Source organism: Lissotriton helveticus, chromosome 4_1 (genome assembly GCF_964261635.1).
Source record: "Lissotriton helveticus chromosome 4_1, aLisHel1.1, whole genome shotgun sequence".
In the NCBI taxonomy this organism is placed as follows: domain Eukaryota; kingdom Metazoa; phylum Chordata; class Amphibia; order Caudata; family Salamandridae; genus Lissotriton; species Lissotriton helveticus.
The window spans coordinates 471381658-471404109 of NC_136063.1; the positions used below are offsets into that span (position 1 = coordinate 471381658).

The window sequence follows — 22452 nt, forward strand, 5'->3', positions numbered from 1 at the left end:
CATTGCACTAAAAATATCACCTACTATTTCACCAACACTTTCCTTTTTACTACGTACTAATTCATTAGTGTTTTCAATGCTTCCAGTGATTTTCCCCACATGGTATATCTTTGGGAAGACAATACCAAAATAACAGCTTCGTACCAATGGTCGGGCAATTTGAAATAAGCCTTGTTCCCACATATATAATAAATTCCAGGAAACACAGGCTCTGACCCATCTTTGAAACCCCAACCCCCAATTACCTTGTAATTGTGTTCGCATTCACTGGAACCAATGAAGATTTTGTTATAATAACTAGTTCTTTCTCTTTTAAGACAAAGTTTCCCCTTCTTTTCGAAATCCAGTAACATAGCAGCATTAGCCCCACCATTTGAGGTGCTCTCTATGCTTTCAGCCCATTTAGGAATTTTTTGATTTTTGTCTTTTGCATTCTTTTGGAAACTTTCTCTTCTTTTTTCTACCATATTCAAAAACATTTTCTCTTTTTCGTGTAATGAACAGGTCAAGTTATCTTTTTGTGCGTTATCTATGTCTATTTTACCTACTGTTAGAAAATATTCCCTCATGTATTTTGCTACATCCCTAGTTGTATGTACAGGGTTCAGGTTTCGTCGCACAGGAAGTTCGGAAAATGTCACATCAGAGTTTGAGTAATAATACTGTCAAGGTCCTCTTCTATAAAATAAACTAGTTAGTATACTACAGGAAATTCCATAGGTTAAGGGCAAGTGGTGATACGTCACACCTTCAGCAACCGAAGTAGGTAGCTTCATGCAGACATAACAGTCGTCTATTTCCATAGCTTCTACATAATGTACCAACAGGTTTGCAAAAACATTTAAATGTGTTTTGTTCTTGATCTTATTGTAATGTAATCCTTCCTCATCTGGTGCTTCTAAATCTAATTTTGTCTGCTTAAGACTAAGTGGCTTCTCTGGTGCATCTACTCTTTGTGGTGTATTTCTAGTATGTGATTCTACGGTATCCTCTGGTAAATGATTATTTGGGTACAGGTTCGGGTCTTTACTCATAATAGAAGGAATAGCTATTGTTAGTCCTATCCAAAGTATCAGTACTATTGCTACACTACATAAACACACTTGGCAGCATGTTTTCAAACAACTTCGCCTCGGTCTCCCATTCACAGAAGAATCAGACATTTTGGCTTAAAAGAAGTTTCAACCCCTCTTTGTAACTCTTCACAGTTTGCTTACTCGAGCAACTTTTCAGGTTGGTTCTGCTTCTTCTTCAGCCTGGTCAGTAATCAACTCTTCATCACTTTCGTCACTTATTTCCAGATTTTCAAATTCTTCCAATACAAAGTAAGTCCACTCTGGACTCTGGTACTTGTTATTCAGTATCTTTATACGGGCACTTCTTCGCTTCGGTTTTGTTACAGCTGGGTCAGTTTGGCTCGATACTTCATTTATTTCTTCAGGTTCTTCGTTTATTGTCTTTAATCATAATCTTAGTCTTTTTACAAATCTGGGTACTGAGTCACCTTTTCTGAGTCTTTTAACTGGCACTATGTCTTCGCTTTCCTCAAACATTCTTTTATTTTCGTTCAATTGTGGCACATTTGTTTCAAGTTCGTCTTCAGCATTTCTCCCTAACTGACTAGGTCCAGGTCTTTCATCGGTTTCTTCTGCCTGGTCCCTAAACTGGCCTTGTTTAGGTATATGCTGATTTTGGCTTTGGGTCGTATAGTTTTCTTCTTCCTGAACACAATTGTCTATTCCTGTCTGGTCCTGCTCAAGCTCTTCGAACTCTTAATTTTCTTCTGCTTGAACTTCCGCCCTAATTTCTATCTTTCCCTCTCCTAGCTCAGGGGTTCTTGGTGGAGTGTCAATTACCTGTTCTTTCCCTATCTGGTCCTCCTCAGAATCAGATTTCATTTGGATTTCGATGATCTGAGTACCTTCTTCTGTACCTGTCTCATCCTCACTATCCCACTGTATATCTAAATAGATTTGTCTTCTTGTTCTCACAGGATCTATAGTCAGATCGACTATTGGGATCCAATCATCTTGACTGGAGCTTGGTTGTTCCTCTTCAGCTACTTCAGGACCGATGTCTTGGAATCCTTCAGCTGCACAACCTTCAGCCTCAGTTTCTTCAGGTTCAGTAATTTTCTTCGTATGGCTGGCATGGATCCAGCGAGGTACTCCTGCACACTTCACAGCTGTGGTGGTTACTAGGATCACCTGTCGTGGATTTCCCCACCTTGGTGCACGGCAACTCTTCCGAGTGTGTTTCTTTATTACAACCCAGTCACCTGGATTCAGGTCATGTGCTGGAGTTGTTGGCCTGGCGACAGCATCTCCCCAACCTGGTGAGAGATAGAACGCACTTGGTCAGCCAGTTCTTTACAGTATTCTAGTACCAAATCATCAGATATGCTTATCAGTTTGTATCCTGGCACCCATGCTTGCCGCATTGCTCTTCCCATCAGTATCTCGTGGGGACTCAAGCCCGTGTTCCTGTCTGGAATACTTCTGAGTCCCATCAACACGAGTGGCAAAGCATCAGGCCACTCCAATTGAGTGTATTCACACATCTTTGCCAATCTTGCTTTAATTGTGCCATTCAGTTGTTCTACCACTCCAGAAGCCTCTGGGCGATATGCACAGTGCAGTTTTTGCGTGATTTTGAATGCTTCACAAATCTGTTTTATTATTTCATTTTGGAAATGACTTCCTCTGTCAGATTCAATTGTGACTGGGAAACCGTAACGAGGTATAAGTTCCCTAAGTTATAATTTGGCTACTGTAATGCTGTCATTTCTACGTGCAGGGTAAGCTTCCACCCATTTTGAAAATAGGCAGACAATGACAAGTAGGTACTTCATTCCTCGACAAGGGGGTAACTGAATAAAGTCTAGTTGTAGTCGAATAAAGGGGCCCTCTGCCTTTCCAATTTTTCCTGGCAACACCACAGTTTTCTTTCCGAGGTTAAATTGCTGACAAACCAGACACCTATGGCAGAGTGCCTCTGCTATGTTTCTGAATTTCGAATTGAACCATGTCTGGCGGAACATGCGGATCATTGTATTTCTTCCCAAATGTGTGTCTCCATGTATCAACCTAGCCATAGGAGCAAGCAGACAGTCTGGCAACACAGGCATACCATCCAAGTAGACAATGACATCATCTTTCACCCTCCTCTGACAGCCAAAGTTTCTCCACCTTTGTTTTTCCTGTGGCTCTGCTGTGTCCTGTAAGTGTCTCACTTCCTCCCATGTACTCACTCCCTCTAGCATCAAAAGATGGCAGCTGTTTCCGTTTCCCCCAACCTTTAGATTGATTGCTATTCGGTATCTTGCACAATGTTGGGCTAACTGGTCAGCATATCGATTACCTGCAGTCACTTTGTCATTGCCAGATTTGTGAGCAGCACACTTGACCACAGCCAATTATTTTGGTACCTGGATTGCTTCCAGTAAATCCTGCACATAATTTCCATTTGTGATCGGGGTGCCTGAAGAAGTCAGGAACTCCCTTTGCATCCATAACTGGCCAAAGTCATGCACAACCCCATAACCATATTGGCTATCAGTATGTATGGTTATCTTCGAGTTCCTCCCCAATTTACAAGTTTTTGTCATTGCAACCAATTCAGCTACTTGTGCAGACTTGACTCCATGTAAATATGATGGTTCCACTAGACCTCCCAATGCACACACTGAGTAGGCGGCGCTTAGACCTCCCTCCTCGTGTCTCATGCATGAGCCGTCTACAAACAGGTCTTAATCTTCATTAATTAAAGGGTCTTCTTTATGTCTGGGCGTGGTTTTGTACTAAACTCGGTCAAATCAATGCAGTCATGTTCAGTTTCCTTCCTCACTTCTGCTGCAGATGAATTAGGCAGTAAGGTAGCTGGATTCAGAATGTTACATCTAGCAATGGTTACGTTTCCTGGACCTACAAGGATTCTCTCATACTTAGTCAGCCGACTTGGAGTGAGATACTGAGTTTTAGTTCTTGTCAGCAAAATCACAACTGAATGTGGAACATACACAGTTACTGAATGCCCCATCACAATGGACTCACTCTGTTCAAGACTCGTGCATGTTGCAGCTACAGCTTTCAAGCATCCGGGTAATCCAGCTGCTACTGGGACCAATGTGGAAGAAAAATATGCCACTGGACGTCGAGTTAAACTATGAATTTGGGTCAGGACTGAAAGTGCACGATTGTCTCGTGTGTCACAGAAAAGTGCAAAATCTTTTGAATAGTCAGGCATTCCTAATGCAGGAGCTGTACACAGACATTCTCGCAATTTAACAAAAGCAGTCATGCTTTCGTCATCCCATTCCACAGGATCTTTGGCTCCTTTCTTCGTCATTTTTATCAATGGTCGTGCTAGGACTGCAAATCCTACAATCCACTGCCTACAGTATCCTACAACTCCAAAAAAACATTCTGATATCTTTCTGGGTGTTTGGTAATTCCATGTTTCGAATTATTCTAATTCTTTCTGTGGTAACTTTCCTGATACCTCTCTCTATCTGGTGCCCCAGATATTTTACTGATGAGGTACAGAATTGCAGCTTGTCTGGTGATACTTTATGCCCACCTTCACCTAAATGGTTCAGTAAGGCAATGGTGTCGGTAACACAGTCTTTCCTGCTCTTAGATGCCACCAAGAGGTCGTCTATATATTGCACCAGCACTTATTTTCCGGGCAATACCAGAGTTTCAAGGCACTTTTTAAAATTTGATTAAAGATCGAAGGGCTTTCTGAGTACCCTTGAGGAACACGATTCCAGACGTACACATGGCTGTCGAATTCAAATGAGAAAAGAAATTTGCTGTCTGGATGTTATGGAATCGAAAAGAATGCATGGCATAAGTCAATGACGGTAAACCATCCAGCATTCCATGGTATTTGGTATAGAATCACTGCAGGGTTTGGCACTACAGGACAACAAGGAACTACGATTTTATTACCTTGCGCTGGTCCTGTACGACCCTGTACTTACCACTAGGTTTCTTTATGCCAATTATCGGTGAGTTACTAGGACTGCTCAACACTTCTTGTAATATGCCTGCTTCTAGCAGCCGTTTGATTTCAATAGCAACTCCTGCTTTCACCTCTGCACTCATTTTGTACTGTTTGGTATTTGGCTAGACTGCATCTTCTTTTATGGCTATTTTAATTGGGTCAACATTTGCCAATAATCCTACATCTTTTCCAGTAAAATCCCATACCTCTGGTTTCACTGTCTCTTGGAGTTCTTCAGGTAAGTCCTGTATTGTCAGTCTTTAAATTCCCAATTTTAATCTCCATAGGTTCTGTAACTGGGGTACTAATTAGCTGATTAGAAACACCCACTACTTGAATCGCTTTTCCCGAGAGGGGTAGGTTTGGAACGTCTGCTGTTCTCACAGTAGAACGGGTAGCACCAGTGTCCAACAGAAAGGTGACGTCATTTCCTTCAACCTTTCCTTCAATGTATGGCCCTGACTGGTCCACCGGCAAGGAGGCGCCAAGCACGCACTCCTCGTCCTCCCCCCTCAGGCACCGTCAGTAGGTATCATCACAGAGAAATGTGTCATTTAACAGAAATTGTGAAGTTGCTGCATTCCTATCCTCCCTTCTTTCCCAACCTTCAGTGTCTTCACTCTGTTGTGCTTGGCTCCTGTAATTTTGCCTAGGTGCACGAGGCAACTGATTCTGTTTTACCTGCTGCTGGGTCTTCCGTGGAGTCTCGTTCTGCGTCTGTGGATTCAAATTATTAATTTGCACATTACCATTCTGTACAGCCTTACACTCGTCTCTCCAGTGTCCTATCTTTCCGCACCAGTGACATGAGAATTTCTTTCGTGCCTCTTCTCGGTTCATTTTTACTCTCGGTTTTCCCTCACCTCCAGGGCCCTGACTCTGATTATTAGTCATTTTATTCATCTGCTGCTCTTGGTGCTCAGCTAATTTTACCTGTGCCAACATGACTTTTTCTTTCAGTTCTTTTCGTTTGTCTTCTAGCTCATCTTCACAGTATTTAGCATATTTAAGGACTTCATCAATTGGCTTAGCTTGCCAGCAAATTTTATTGTCTTTGATTCACTGTGAAATCTCAGGCCTTAACCCTAACACAAATCGATAAATGAAGTGGGTCATGTCCTTCATCTCAATGTTATCCAGACCGCTGTATGTCTTGAGTACCTGTAGCAGTCGTTCATAATATGAATGCACAGTTTCATCTCGGTTTTGGGTAGTTCTATCTATTCGGGTCCAATTAGTTTCTTTTGCAGGCACCTTTCCTTTCAAATACAGCATTACCTGGTTGTATTTCTTCATCACATCCAATGAAGGAGCCCTGTCTTTGGGTCTCAGGCGTATTCTTCACTAGGCCAATCAACAGCAATTTTACATTCTGTCCATAAATCTACAGGTACTACAATGTCAAAGAAACCATCTAGGTCTTTCAGGAGGCATTTTTGAACTTTCAAAAATCTCTCGACCTGTCTGTACCATTCTACAGGTTTTTCTCGCAATTTTGGGAAGTCATTTGTAAAGGACACAATATCCTGTCGGGGTCGTGGAACATGTACATATCCTCCACCTGGCACTTCTCGCATAGGATATAATTTTTCCACCTTTTCTGCATCTTTTAGAACATATTCAGATGTCATTTACTTTGATCTACTGTATTCCTTTTTCTTGGCCCACCTGGCTTTCCATTTCTCTAGATCTCCCCATTTCTGTAACAGGTTTAGCAATTTTCTTATCTGTACCTTTTTCCCTGACACATTCATGTTCTCTAAATCTTTGTTTGAGAATTCTGCTCTTTAGGGTTTTTGCAACACTTTAGATCGGCTAATGTCTATTCCCATACTATCTGCAGTGTCCATTAATTTCTCATGGTACACTCTGGTATTACGGGTTATACTTTTGGAAATGAATAACAATTCTTCTTCACTACGGGTGTTCAGTCTGACCAACCCCACATTCCCAGCCATCAGTTCCTCTAATTCTATTCTCAGTTTGTATATATCCAATGGTTTTGGCTGGTGATTTGGTTTCTCTAATTCTCGGGTCCATCTGTCTATTTCTTCGGGAGTTACTACGGTAGCACTTCTAGTACCTGAAGATGACTCAATTTGAACTTCTCTTGAAGTAAACAGAGTATTCTTTCTCTGTGAACTCCCTTCTGGTTCCCTTATCGGCAAATCCATCAAGCATATCACAGATTCGCATTCACTTGCCTGATCATCTACTATCAAGGGCTCTTTTCTCGGGTGTACTACAGACGGGGTTATAATTGGAGTTTTCGGACTACTTTGCTTATCACCGTACAAAGGAACAACTGGTCCAATAGTCTCTGGGATTGTCAAAGCTTCAGGACTTGTATTCAGTTGGGAGATTTTCTGAATTAGTTCAGTTCTTTGTTTAATTAAAGCCTCTCGTTCTCTATCCTGCAGTACCTTATCCATGGAGGTCTCATGTACTATCCGCAGAATTAAGGAAGGGCCACAACGCGGGGCACTTGGATTTGTCATACTTGGTCCCTCACCATAATTAGGTTTCAGGAATGGGTTTCTTGTGCTTAGGGACCTCGGTTCCTCATTATAAGGTGGTGGATTCTTCATTAACAAATCCTCCAGATAATCATCATTTGAATCACCACCGGTCATTAAATGTTTTGTTTTCTCTGTCCTTTTCCCTCCCATGGGTTCCTCTACCGTTATTACAGGGTATAGTCCTTCTACCATCATGTTTTGTCTCCACTCTTTCATTCTTTTTTCTCGGGTTTCTTTCTGTACCTTCGGATAAAATTTAGCTTACCCTTTGTCAATTCTGGGTCTGTCTCGCTCAAAAGCCTCTATTTCCAAATATTCTAAGGCCTCATATTGCGTTAGTCTAGGTCTGGGATGCAAATCAATCATTCGGGTTCTCAAATTAAACAAAATTCTCTCATTAAATGTCCCTTCTAAAGGAAATGCCATAATTCCGTCATCGTTAGTATATTCCACCCAATTTCCAACCATACACAAGCATGGTAGGCTCTGTCGAATAACATAAATGATGCGGGAGTATTAGGTGGTGGAATAATAACTCCTTCTCTAGTTTTAATGGGTTTGTCTTTCTTGAACTAATTCTTTACTTTGTCTACAATTGTCATTTTTCTCTTGCTTCCGTACATAATGTTATCTATGACCTTTCCACTGATCTCTCCCAAAACCTTGATATCTTGGGTCAGGTCGAATTTCTGGATGAGTTTGATGCCACATATACTTTTCCGCAAATTACTTTGTTTACAACCACTTCCAATACAAATGCGTCTTTTATTTTTCTGCAACCAAACAAATGCGTGATTTCAAACAATTTCAACCAATGGGTGCACGATGTTTCTCGTAAAACAAGTTCCCACGCTCCTGTGCTCACCCCTCCTTTACAATTCTATTTCCGCTACACGCCCGCTGTCTCGACGAATACCAGCGCGGCACTCAGTGACGTCAGCGCAGCTCCGCTACTGACTCCCTCCTTCACAAGGTATCGTAAAATGTCATTCTTTATTTTAAAGTGCAAGTGCTCTATTTAATTTACAGCGCAAAAACATTTGCCACTGTACTCGAGTGTCTAGAAAGAAAAGATGTGTTTCACTGCAAGTAAATCCCTTCTGTGTACTTTTCATATACTGCGAGTAGATCCCTTCTGCCTACTCTTCACACAAGCATTAGAGAACCTGCTACTCCTTCGACTCATCCACTCAGGGATATATACTAAGCCAAAAGATTCACCAGTGAACCCCTTTGCTATCAATCAAGCTCAGACGAACCTGCTACTCCTTCCGTGTGACCCTTACTAGGTGAAATCACAATAGAAGTTTTGTCAGCGAACTCTTTGCTATCATTTATTCATACATTTATACAGAAAACCCTAATTAGAGCTTCCAGTTCTGCCCAACCTGCACCAATTTTTCCTCGAGCAACTGACCTCACTGCGACGTGGCTTCTATTCTACTACTTGCTATTCTGCCCCCGGGGATTCCAGACAAAACATATAACAATCACCAACGAGTTTATTAGTACATAGATCAATATAGCAACATTTAAAAAAAAAACAAATTTAAAACATTTCATAACATTTCAAAGGACCTTTGCATTTGATGGATCAATACTTTTAGCAGCAATGGAATTTTCACAATTTAGCAGCAGTTTTATTACCTATCTACCTATCTTAGCTAGTCCTACCTACCTTTAACTATTCCCTAACGATCATTCTGCTACCATAAATTACTGATAGAGCGCGCAGGTCACCCGACTATAATTTTTACCATATGCACATTTGGGCCCATAAATTCAATTCACCATTATTTATTAATCGGGTAACCTACACGTTACTACCAGCAAGCTGCCCAGGCCTGGCATCCTGCACCTGGTTCTGCCTGGAGTGAGTTCTGGTCCCAAGTACCAAGGGGTGGCCGACCAGTCCCGGACCCTTGGGAGTGGTGCTAAAGGTGCTGGTCCTGCCACAACGTGAAACTTAGGACTTAAAAAAATCTTGATCAAAAACTGCTTTGAGAAATAACAGGAGATGGAGATGGGACCGATGTTCTCACTGATCTGCCAGAGGTGCATCGCTGGATGACTTGACTTCTCTCTAGTGATAGAGCGCGCAGGTCACCTGACTATAATTTTTACCATATGCACATTTGGGCCCATAAATTCGATTCACCATTATTTAATAATCGGGTAACCTACACGTTACTACCAGTAACCCAGTTCATTCCTATTTATTTCCACTGTGCCTGACTTACCAATCCTTGTCACAGGTACCTATGATCACAATGGATCAGGGAGCTAGCTGAAAAAATAAGCAGTCACCAAAATGCAATAACATATAACATTTGCACTCTTTATAATAACCACAGACTCAGGAAGTTTTGGAAACCTTTATCTAGTTATCATCAAGGTCAGAAAGCAGAAAATTCACAGCAAGTAAACTATCAATAACCAAAATCATGAAAATTGTGTAGCCATGCAGAAAATAGATTATGCCAACCATTTAAAAGTTTAAAGGGAAGGTAAGAAAAGGGAATATGCTAATATAAAATTTCAGAAGTTAGGCTTGATATGGTGTGTCTAAAGGACGGGAAAGAAATAAGGAACATGCTAGAATATCACAGTTTAAGTACCCCTCAAAGGTGGATAAGGCAAAAGACTTTATTTTGTACTGAAGGAATTAGAAATAATCAAGTAGCTAACTGGGTAGAAAAATGGAATACGCTATAATTCAGAATGATCTCTTTTTGTTCAGTAAAGGGAGGGTAAAGAGAAGGAACATCTATTTATTCAGAAACAGTACTTTAGTATCTAACATATAAGGTAAGGGAAAAATGGAACATGCTAGTAAAACATCTGAAGTATAAAACTTTATTATTGGTCAGCACAGGGAGGGTAAGGAAAAAAGGAACAATCTGCAACATAAGACTTGTAGCAGTTTCAAAAAGCAAGAAAAGAACGTGAGTGTATTTCCCGCACAGATTTATATTTACCTAGAACGGTGTGGAGACCAACCCTGGCCACGGGTCAGTTAAGGACAGTAGGAACCCCAAGGAATGCAGTCGCCAGTAGGCCAGCAGGTGCAGAATGGAAACCCAGGACAGGAAAACCAGATTAGGATCAAGACAGGACCGCCAAGGTAAGACCAGCACCCGCAGTTCAGTTGCAACGCCTGCGCTACACCTTCTCTGCAGCTACCAGTCAAAACCCTGATTGGGTTCTTGAATTCCCCAGCAAAGTGCTTCACCAGCACTTAAGGTTCTCAAAACCCTGAATGGGTCCGTGAGTCAGTCGGACAGAGTGCACCGCAGCACCTCTGTTTCAATCAGCTATTGAGTGCGTAGGGTCAGTGACAGGTCAGCTATTCGGACAAGTCGGACAAATTCTCTAGCTAAACCTAGGCTAGTTATACTGTTTTCGGGTCAGTGTTCCAGGCCCCAAATGTTGCAAGTGTAAGGATCCCAAATTTCGATTGGGCAAAAGAAAGGACAGGTCATCACACCTCCTAGGATTTGACTTTCTCAAGCTCAATGTTTGCATTTTCAAGACCGCCTCTTGAATTTCGGGTTCCCATGACATGTTCCTTACACATAACAATGGTGAATCTGACATTTTATACATTGTAATACATTTAGTACAATTCAGTCTTCTTCGACTAGGTTAAAGGCTTCTTCCCAGGCGCATCTTGGCTTGGGCTGCCACTTGGTAAGATTCCAAAGGTCATTGCTGTGGAGACTCGCGGATGCCGCGCAGACTCAGTTTCACGCAAGATGGAGTACAGCAGGGGACATCAGGCCATATTTCGTAATGTATCATGAAATGGAAAAGAACAGTTTTAGAACACAGAAAAAATGAATGCACTGTATACCATGAGTCACTATACTACTCCCATTACGTTATAATAAACTATAGCATTAAGATTAATGCAGAACGAACAGCATAGTACAAGCATCGCTGCAAGCTTCAGACCTGTGAGAAAAACAAAGCAGCCATTTTGGCTCTAATGCGCAAGTGCAAAATGTTTCCCACCAGAACTGCGAGTACGTCACGTCACATGGGTATGACAACGCATGCGCAGAAGAAATTCCCGCGTAGCAGCAGCCATCTTGGTAGCAAGCGTATTAGGATTAGTAAACACATAAGCAAGCGTCTCTGGGACACCCAAAATGTCAGAATAAAATTAGGAAGACAAACAGGTTGATTAATACTATTAGGGTTATTTGAGGTTCATGAGTTCAAGCAAGTCGCTTTACGTGCAAATTCTTGCTCCATCAGTAGCTCCTGTGACATTTTACTCCACGGCAGAAAATCCTGTTCAGATGGGGGCCTCAGAGCATATAGAATCAAGCCTCATGGCTTCAGCCTGCAGCCTCGTACAGCTGACGATTTTCGACTTCCAAAAAAGTGAAAAAGTCTGAACATAGAAATCTTCAGCATGACTTTGTTCAGCGGCTCCCATATGATGACCCCGCCTCCTTGGGCACCACCGGCTGCCTTGCTCTGCTGAACTTTACATTTTCAGGAACTCTTCTTTGAAATTTCTTCCAAGTCTGAAGGAAAGCTGACACCGGGCCCAATCCAACATGCGCAGCTGAACCGCACTCCATTGCAGTTGACCATAACGTTTGACTTTGCCCTGGTCTTGCGCAACTAGAATCAGCCCACGTTTGGCGCTTTAAACATTTAGTTGTTATTTTTTACTAAAACTTTAAAAATTCAATATTTTTCTAAAGTGGTGTAGGATTTTTTTTGCATTGTGTTTTTCACTTTATAACTGTGTGCTGCAGAACGAATTTCCTCTAGGTTAAGACTGACTGCTTAGTGACAAGCTACAAGGGTGTTAAGCATAGGTTAATTTAGTGACTTTTGTGGTTCACTCTGACAAGGATTGTGGTTGTTGGAATGAAGAGGTTTACACCCCCCTCAATCGTAGCTCAATTTCTTCCATTTATGAAACAGGCTAAATAGAGCTGTGCTGCATTGACACTCCTGGCAACAGAATGTGTGTATTTAACTCCTTTACCGCTGCGCAAATTCCTCCGCTGTGTGGGAGTTCTATTAGGTGGGCGGGGCCACGTCAGGCAACGGACGTGCGCAGCATTACCGAGGTAGTGCTCACGACGGATGTTGGCCGATGCCAGCACGCAAGGGGTTAATGATGTGGTTCTCTGTTCGTATCATTTGTTCATGCATTTTTTCAGTTGTGTGCCTGCATTTTTAGCCTTTCCTTTCCGGGGGGCTGTCTGTGGATTCTACCCAGGTTTCCTGCTTTCACTGTGGTGGGCTGTAAGATTTCAGATGATACTTCCAGCTGCTTTTCAAGATTGCCTGACGCCATGAAGACCAGTACTAGCATTCAGTGTAGGATCATTGTGAGCAGCAGGGGGAGAGCCTTTGTGTGGTGCAGCCGCTGGGGGCTACAACACCCAGAAACCTGCTGGTAGGGGCGGTACAGGCGCACTTGGTGCCTCGCAGCATGGAAAAGCCACGCTCCCTGCTGGCGGGGAGGGGGACGGCCTGTTCCTGTAAACAGCATGGTGAAGGGAAGCCCTGCTATGGACCTCGCCTGCTGCTTGTAGAGTGCTCTGGGCATCGCCAATTCGGGGATCCCTCAAGGCCCAAGATCACCACCCGTGAGTGTAACAACACCTTGAAGGCCTGACTGAAAGCAAGAACCCAAACAATGACGAGAAGGTCATGCTGTGTCAATATGTATTTTATATTTGTGAAACCCTATTCACTTCAAGTTTCTTTAAAATGTAATCTTGAGTGAATTTGCAACTTGTATATATTTTGCTCTAACCACTAGTATATGTAGTAGACTTATGTACTTACTACCATTCCTATGTGAATTTAGAGTTTATCTGTTTGTATCCTTGTCTTGAGTTAATTTGCAACTTGTATATATGTAACTCTAACCACCAGTATCTGTAGTAGACTTTTATACTTAATAGCATTCTTATGTGAATTTAAAGTTTATCTGTTTGTATCTTTTATGTAACTCATGTACTCTGAAATCCTTATGTAAACTAACTGGTCCTTTTGCAAAGTTCTCTAACACCTTCCGGTAAAGTTTGTGCTATATACAATCACATAAAATAAAATAAAAATCACATCTAAAGGAAAGTTAGCAAGAGAATTGTTTTGAACTTAAAGGCTCTGGATACACAGACCACCTTTTAGTTGTTACTCCTTCACCTCTGTACGGGGGGTCATTGACCACCTTAATCACTTTTACTAGCTTTACAAGGCAAGACAAGACCATCAGTCTAGAGGGAGGTTGAGCAGGGCAGGGGACCGAAGGGGGTTAATATCCATTCGTAATTGGAATACCAATATTTTACCTCATTATATTTGTCATTGGGAAATGGAAAGCGGAGGCCAAAACCTCTCCTGATAAAAAGACACAGAACCAGCAATTTGATGTAATCTTTCTTCAATAATTCAGTGGGAGCCCTAACTTCGTTTGTGGAAGAACGATTAACACACTCTAGACTGCACCTGGACACTTTGACAGCAGCTGAGGTCACTGCCCCCTCTGACTTAGAAAATTATTTGGCCTGTAATAATAAAGAGACATCTGTTGGCGGTGCTGTGGCAAACTATTCAGACTGTGTTGTTTTGGCTGTTCTGCCTGCAGGGCAAGAGCAGGGGTCCTGGGTGGGAGTGTTGCTACAAAGGGAGGCCCGACAGTTAGAAATAAAAATAATAAGGTCGGACCACCGCCCCCTCTATCATCAAGTACAGGAACCATAAGTAAACTAAAAGCGGGGCAGCAGATGGCTGCAAATGTACGCTCTACACAGCGCTTTGCACAGGATATATCTAGTACCATTGTAGATAATATTTTATCAGCTCTTGAAAAGTTTATTCACAGATTTGAAACACTGGAAGTAAAGGTGGGATCCTTGACAGGCTCCTTAGGCACCCTTAGAGATCAGGTTGCAAATATTCTGAGTAGGTTTAGGGATCACCTTTTGGTGAAAATCCCAGGAAAAACCACCAAACTATTTTCCCACCCCCCCGAAACCGGATGACAACACCCATCTGCTCACCCAATTGAAGTCGATTTCCGACCATCTACTCACCGCTTCTTCAAACTTCAGAAATCTGGGCTGCCCAGCTGGTCGCTGCTCCCCTCCCAGACTCATCTACGCAGTGATCTGCTCGTGATCCCTGGGGGCCCCTGTCTGCCTTGATGCTCGCACGATTTGGAATGCCTTGTCCTGCTGCCTCCGATGCCTTTCCCTGTATGATACCGCCCGAATCCGTGAGACCGATCTGAGCCGGGAACCGGCTCCCGTAGACCTGCATGAATTGTCCTCCTCTCTTGCACGCTGCTGCGGGGAGTGAATTGAGTTGGCGGATTTCCCCAGGCGACATCGCGGCGCGGACTCCGCTGAGGACACAGAGACTGGTGAAGGCTTCGACGGTACATTCATCGCCGTCTGTGCCAGCATCTCCGCTGGGGCTGGGGGTCTCCTTCACCGCGAGCCTGTGCCCTGCTGCCTCCCCCCAACTGTTTTGTGCTGCCGTGGCTGCCGGTATCAGAGGCTGGGTGCTCCCTACGCCCGGAGCCTCTTTGTGATGTAGCAAGGGTTCCGTCCAGATGGAAACTGGCCATCAAACGCTGCTCTTCGATGAGGCTGGGTGGCTCCTTTGCCTCTAACCGATGTAGCTGATGTTCCGCTGCTCTGCTGCTCCCCCCTGGTGGTGCTGCCACGATTGCCGGTCACTGGAGCTGAGCGCTCCCTCTGCCCTGAGCCTCTCTGTGGTACTGCGCGGGCTCCCCCCGAGATCGACACTGACTCCTACATGCTGATAGGAGCCGTCCGCCTCCTGCCCGTTTGGCTCCGAGGCTGCGGCTTGTCGTTTCTGCCCCCGGAGCCTATATCCCGTAGTTGCCACGTTGCTGGGGAACATTGCTGGTGCCCTCGGCTGTGTTCCTCGCTGTCTTGTTTTTGTGGCTCACCGACGGCTCCCCCCACCCTCCACTCCCTCACGCTCCAGCCTCTTTCTTTGCCGCGGCGCTGTAACGGCCCGACTCTAACTCACCCAGTCCTGCGTGGAGTTGGATTTAACTTTTGTCAGCTGGGCGTGATGGTGGTTTTTCAACTCTTCTAACTGTATGTTGCTGCCCTCTAAGACGATCAGTATGTTTCTCCTCATGGCTCAGCCGGAACACGGGGCTGGTTCCCCGCGCAGTCCCAAACTTGTGGTGCCCATTTTGTCTCCCAATCATGATCATTGTTTAATGGGCCTCCATTTTGCCTCTTATCTTTTATTGTTGTTGTCTCCTGGCCTTGCTGTTTAATAGACAGGAAGATAGGACTCGTCCCTCCTCCACTAAATCGGCGGCCATCTTGGAAGTGGCCCCTGTTTTACTAGACATTAAGAAAGGACTCACTCCTCCACAACCAATTCGACGGCCAACTTTAAAGAGAGCCCTGTTTAAAAGACATTGGGAATGGACTCGCTCCCACTACACAAATTCGGCGGCCATCTTTAAATAGAGCCCTGATTACAATTTGCCTGTACCTCTCCAGCCTGCTATCTCGTCACCTTAAATTACATTCTTCTCTCTCCTTGATTTCCCTTTCTCCTTTTATTATCTTCTCTAGCCACACCCACCCCTTTTATCTGGCGTCTTCCTTCTTCCCTAACTCTCTACTCATCCCTCGGATGCTCTATTCTATTCTACCCTGCGACTCTAATCCTTTCTTTATTGACTATTGAACTCCACTTTATGCTACTTTTTGTTTTAACCCTACCCCCCTCGTTACTGAACATCGACATTTTATCTTGTTGTATTTACTGTATGATATGTCCCTTTTTCATTTTGCATTTTATATTGCACAATTTGATTTTATATCTGTTTGAATTGCATTTTGTACTTCATGCTATATTTTATATCTGTTTGAATTGTCCCATTTTCTGTTATTTTTGCACAGTCTAAAAGTACTTCTTGTTATATTTTATATCTGTTTGAACTATCCCATTTGCTGTTATTTTTGCACAGTCTAAACGCACCATCTCTCCCCCCTTTCCTAGCTCCTCCTTCTACTCCTTATGGTTGTCACACAGTTTCCATCTGTCTGGCTTCACCCACTCCCCTCACTGTTGGAGTCTGATTTGGCTAAACGATACCTGACTCCCTTTGGTTGTTCATTTTTTTAGATTGTACTGTATATTTTATCTGAATATTCTGCCCCTCCAGACATTGTCCGGCTGTCTGGCTACACCCACTCCTCTCACTGTCGGAGTCGGCTTTGGCTAAACGCCACTTGACCCCCCCCCCATTTCCTCATTTCACTATCTTGTGTTGTGGCTTATATGGTCTAACCTATTTGCTCCTACTTCCTCTCTCTATACGCCTAATCCTGCCTCCCCTCTCACTTCACCCCTCTATCTCAGCCTCACCCACCTCTAAACTCGGCCCTAACTCTTGGTATATCCTCTACCCCTCCCATCTCTCCAAACATGGTAAGAAAACGTTCAAGCACAAACATTTCTGTCTTCACCCAGAAACCTTATTTGCTGATCACCATAATAACCTTAACTCCTCCATTATCACCAACTACATCTTCTTTACAAAACGCACTTCTAAATGGAAAAGCCTTTTTCTCCGGCACCTCCCTATCACTAATTCCCGCAATATCCCATACGGTCTGAAACTCTCCACCACTCCCTCCCCTTCCTTTCCTGGAGAAATTGATATCTCCATCTTCAAATCTGGAAACATTCTCATCCAAGCTTCTGAAGACCACCTCCACATCTTTGAATACCACTTCAGCTCTCTATCACAATCCCTCACACAATCGTCCCCGGCCCCCCTGTCTCCTCTCTTGGACTTACCCCAACTCTCAGTTCCTTCATCTCCCATCGTCTCTCCTACCCCCTTTCTCTTCCCCCTGACTCACCCTCCTCCTCTTTTACACCCAACACCGTCACCCTTTCCCAACAACACCTGACCTCCCCTGCCTCCATCACTTTTACAAATAGTGATCCCCTTCCTCTCCTTCCACCTTTATCCCCTCTCTCCATTTCACACTCCCCCCAATCAAGCAGATTATCCTCAATATCTACTTACCACCCTCGCCCTCAACATTATAACTTGTTACGACACCCTTGTCTCCCTGACCCTGAATATCTCCCAGTCCCCTAATGTCTCCCAGTCCCCTAGTATATCCCAATCCTTTAATGTCTCCCAGCCCTCCAATGTACTTTTTCTCCTTTCATCTCCCTCAACATTAGTCCCCCCCACACCCCAACTGATTCCCCTAAATTGCCTAAGTCCCCTGATACCCCCATGCCTACTCAGACTCCCTCCCTAACCTCTAATGTCCGATGCTTGGCTACTCGTTCCCCTCCTGACGATCACCCCTTGATCAATCCCCCCCCATCCTCCACCCTATCCAACACCTCAGCTACTCCTCCAGCTTCACCTACTTACCCCCTTATTTCCCCACATTCTATTAATTCCCTCTCTTCTATCCTCTTCCCTCCCTCGGACTCAAACTCCCACACCACCTCACCCTCTGTTGCACTTCATCGTCTCCCCCCTCGCCTAACCATCTCCCACACCTCCCCAATAGCTCCACCTCACCCTCCACCGATACCTCCCATTCACACTCCCTTGTTTCCTCTAACATCCCACAATACACCAGCCCTTACTGGCGTTCCACCTCATTCATCTATCTGTCCTCCTAACTTGAATGCCTCCCCTACATCTATCTCCTATATACCCCCTACCCCTAATAAAGATCTACCTCCACTATAATCACCTTCCCCCCCTCCAGGCTTTCCCCCTTCCGCCCCCTGCTTTCCCCCTTGATAACTCTAACCCTACCTACCTCCTTAAAAAAATTGATGCACTTTGCTCCTCAATTCCTACTCAATCACTCCGTAAAGTTGAACATCTCCTTTTGTCCCTCGTTTTAGAACTCTCCTCACTCAGAAGTGATATCTCACTCCTTTTAAAAGACCATCCCTCGGATCTTGACCACACATCAACAATCTCACAATGCACCTTACCGTCGCACATCGACACTCTTCTTAATCCGCCCACAAGCAGACCACCTATTGTCATTACCAACACCGGCACCCCTCCCCTCCCCTGTAACAACGCTACCCGATCCAAACACAATGATCCCTCCTCAAGTGTCCCACCCTTCAATACCAAACGACCTTCCCGCCTCAACGTGATACTTGCCCTATAACCTCTGGAGCCAACTTTTCTAAGAACTCCCCTGTCTCTCCCTCCTCAGCGTCGCCCACTACTTTCTGTCAATCTACTATCCCAGTTCCCTTAAGAACGAACTGACTCACCTAGACCTCCCCAACTACTTAGATCTATCCCCCCTACCCCCACCCACTACCTGTTCCCTCGCAACTCTGCTGCATGTTGATAAACTGCAGATCCGCCTCCTGCCACGCAACCGAGATTGCTGAAACCATTTTCAGTGAAAACATAGACATCGCATTCCTTACTGAAACCTGGCTCACGGCCCATTCCACTCCTATCCTTGACTTGCTCGTTCCACCAGGCTACTCTATCATTAGGAAAGATAGAATTGATCAATTAGGAGGAGGTATTGCCCTTATCTTTAAAGAGAACCTCAACATCTCACCTGTACAGCGCCAAGACCCCTCGTCCTTTGAATACCTTTGTGCTGACCTCTCTTTCCCTGGCTTTCCCACCACTCAGCTACACACCATTTACCACCCCCCTGGAAATTGCCTTCCCTTTTCCGAAGAGATGACTGACCTTATTATTCAAGCATCGCTCTCCCACTCCAAGAATCTCTTCCTTGGTGATTACAACATCCACTGGAACAAAAATGATGACCCTGCTTTCACTCTTTTTAATGAAACCTTAGACATCACTGACCTGACATAACTCTGCCATGCCCCTACTCACAGCAAAGGTGCCAACCTCGATGCTATTTTGACGAACAAGGATTTGGCATCTATCTCTAATATACTTCCTGTAGACTGGTCTGATCACCACCTCATCCTCTTCACCTTGAACAGCCCCACTGCTCGCCCCACCCCTATTAGCACTTTGCCTATGAAACCCACTCGAAACCTTCACCTTATTCCACCTGACGAATTGGAATCCACAATTAAAACTTGCTTACTTCCCCCCCTCTCTTAGCACCAATGACCTTACCGACCATTACAACAATTCTATTCTTGGTGCCCTCGACCTAATTGCCCCAATTAAACTCAAAAAACAAAAAAAATCCCTCCCAAGTCCTGGTTCAATGCCGAACTCAATAGTGAAAGACGGGCCCTCAGACAATCAGAACGTGCTTGGAGGAGTCATCCCTTCTCTGATAACCTGGCTCTCCTGAGAACCACCAGAGCCCATTACAAAAAACACATCTTCAACGAAAAGGCCTCCTTTCTCTGGTCACAACTTGACCAGGCCAGAAACCGCCCTAGAGAACTGTTTTTCATTGTTAAAAAACAAACTTCCTCTGGCCCTCCTAAATTAGCAGCCTTTGTTGAAAGATGCGAAGAAATTGCCAGCTTCTTTTTGAATAAAGTCAACACCATCGAACTTTCCTTTGCTTCCCCTCCTCTCTCTCTCCAACCTCCCCTCAACCAACACACCCTCCCTAATATTCCTAATTCACCTTTTTCCTCCTCCCCCCACACCTCAACCCCTCTCAACCCCTCCCTACTCTCCCCACCCTGATTCATCTCGGACCAATCACCTTCCTAAAAACAAGGCTTCTTGGAGCAAATTTAGTCCAATTTCAGAATCCACTATCATCAACATCATCTCTAAACTCAAACCATCCTCACACTCCAATGATCCTCTCCCCGCACATTTTGTTCAAGAACTCAAATACATCATTGCCCCATTATGGACCGAAATCATCAACTCCTCACTTTCCACTGGCTGTGTTCCTGCCTCCATATACAATTGTGCTCTCGCTACTACAAAAAAGTATCACAAACAGTACATTGACTGATGAGTATTTAAGGAGACAGAAGCAGATTCTTTGGTGTGTTCTTGATACAGCAAGAAGATGGTTTATTCTCTCCAGACTCAAGAAATGTTATGCAAAGCCGACACGTGTTTCGTCGTGTACAGTTGAGTCAACACGACTCTTCAGGGCTGATGATACAAGAATAACATATACAGAATCAGTAATGCATCTTTCCGTTGTTACATACTGCAAATGGTGACAAGGTGCAACCAACATGCAGTAGTGCCGTGCGTCTGGGTTCGCACGTAATGGTATTGTGTAATGGTGACGCCAAAAAATTGAGAAATGTGTCACTCCAAGGCTGTGAGTGGTTGCCCTTGGGTGGTGGTGCACAGACGTGAGGTCTTGTGACATAACGCTTCGGTGTGTGGTCATGTTTAACACATACACGGTGATCTCGCACTCCGAGGGTTCATGCAGTAGTGAGTCAATTGAAAATCAAAATTGGTGAGCTATTGTGTGGGGGTGTAGGTGAGGGACTATAACGGTAGCTTGACGTGGTTTGCCGACGGTGTTTATCCGTGATGTTTATGGGCAAGCAAGATGTTCCGTTACTGCGCACATTAAAAAATGTGTGATTAGATAAGACATGCTGCTCTCTCTCGACATTATGGATTGTTTACCTTGGAGATTGGTATGTTCGTGGTACTTGGCATTAGGTCTGGGCTAATATCCATGTATTGGACGTTACTTGTCGGAGAGAGACTAAAGGAAAAAGTATATACAAAAGGGATCATTAGGAAAGGCATTCTAAAGGGGGGAAGGCACCTATTCTGTAAAATAGATGGCGGACAAAAAAGCGGTATTCTTACCACAATTCAAATGTGACTACACAGAAACGGTCTGTCCCTTTAGGATAGTCACATAGAAAGTACTTATGAAATGGCAATCTGCCGTTTAGAATGTCAGAAATCTTCGTGTTTGTCCACTCTGTATGAAAGGGGATCGCAGAAAGAAAAATGAGGGAAGAAAAATCAAGTTTGTTCTAACAACTAAATGCGCGAAATAGCGCAATGTTACAAAAAGACATATTACTTCTTTTGAAGAAATGGGTCTATAGAGCACTACGTTAAGGAAGTACCTGACTCCTGGTGTGTCAAGTTCTAACAACTAAATGCGCGTAATAGCGCAATGTTACAAAAAGACATATTATTTCTTTTGAAGAAATGGGTCTATAGAGGACTAAGTTAAGGAAGTACCTGACTCCTGGTGTATCACGAGGTAGCCGGGAGGGGATCCGTCTTGTATTGGGCTTGCTAGAGACGGGTGCGTCTCTAAAGAGGCGGTGCGCTGAAAAACGGGAAACAAGAGCGCGTGTTAGTTCTTAGAAAGCCCAGTACTGTGTGCTTTAGAACATGCAGTGGTGACAGCGAGAGTACGTTACCGCTTACCTAAGTTTTGGTATCCCTCCTCCTATGGTTCCCGGTCGCCGTCTCTCTGTACGGACACGTGACCAGATGGGAGGGGTTACTTTATAGAAAAGGGTAGACATCAAAGATGTCCACGTAGACAGTGGTGTGGAAAAACGGGTTCGCCATCTTTAAGTGGCAAAAGTGCATCACAAAATATGTACTCAGTTCTATGCAGAAGTCGTCTCAGTTAGGACGAAAAAGAAAGTTGTTTCATAAAGGAACTCGTAATGTCTCAGCCTGCCTAAAATAGGGGGGCTTTTTTTGTAGTTTGAGAGTAAAAAAGTAAAAAAGGGGTCGCAGGTGTAGACCGTTAAGAACGTGAATGTAACACATTACCGGGTGTCTGAGGGTGGAAAATCCATGTCGTTCACGGCTGAAAAATTCCAAGGAACATTATATTGGATGAGAAAAAGAGTTCCTCTCATCACGGATGAAGAGGTGAGAATGGAGCCATACAATGCTACATGGTTTAGAACAGGAGGCGCGTAATGGTGGTTAGTGTGCACATAAGTACTAGGATCACAAGAC

General features: G+C 44.0%; 1 long non-coding RNA gene across 1 annotated transcript; it reads right to left on the reverse strand.

The window, feature by feature from the left end:
* Positions 1–20508: 20508 nt before the first annotated feature.
* On the reverse strand, positions 20509–21377 carry LOC144827187 (uncharacterized). Its single transcript, XR_013610064.1, has 3 exons — positions 21325–21377; positions 21136–21217; positions 20509–20640 (listed from the first exon to the last, which is right to left on the reverse strand). It is a non-coding gene; the product is annotated as an uncharacterized LOC144827187 (long non-coding RNA).
* Positions 21378–22452: the final 1075 nt, after the last annotated feature.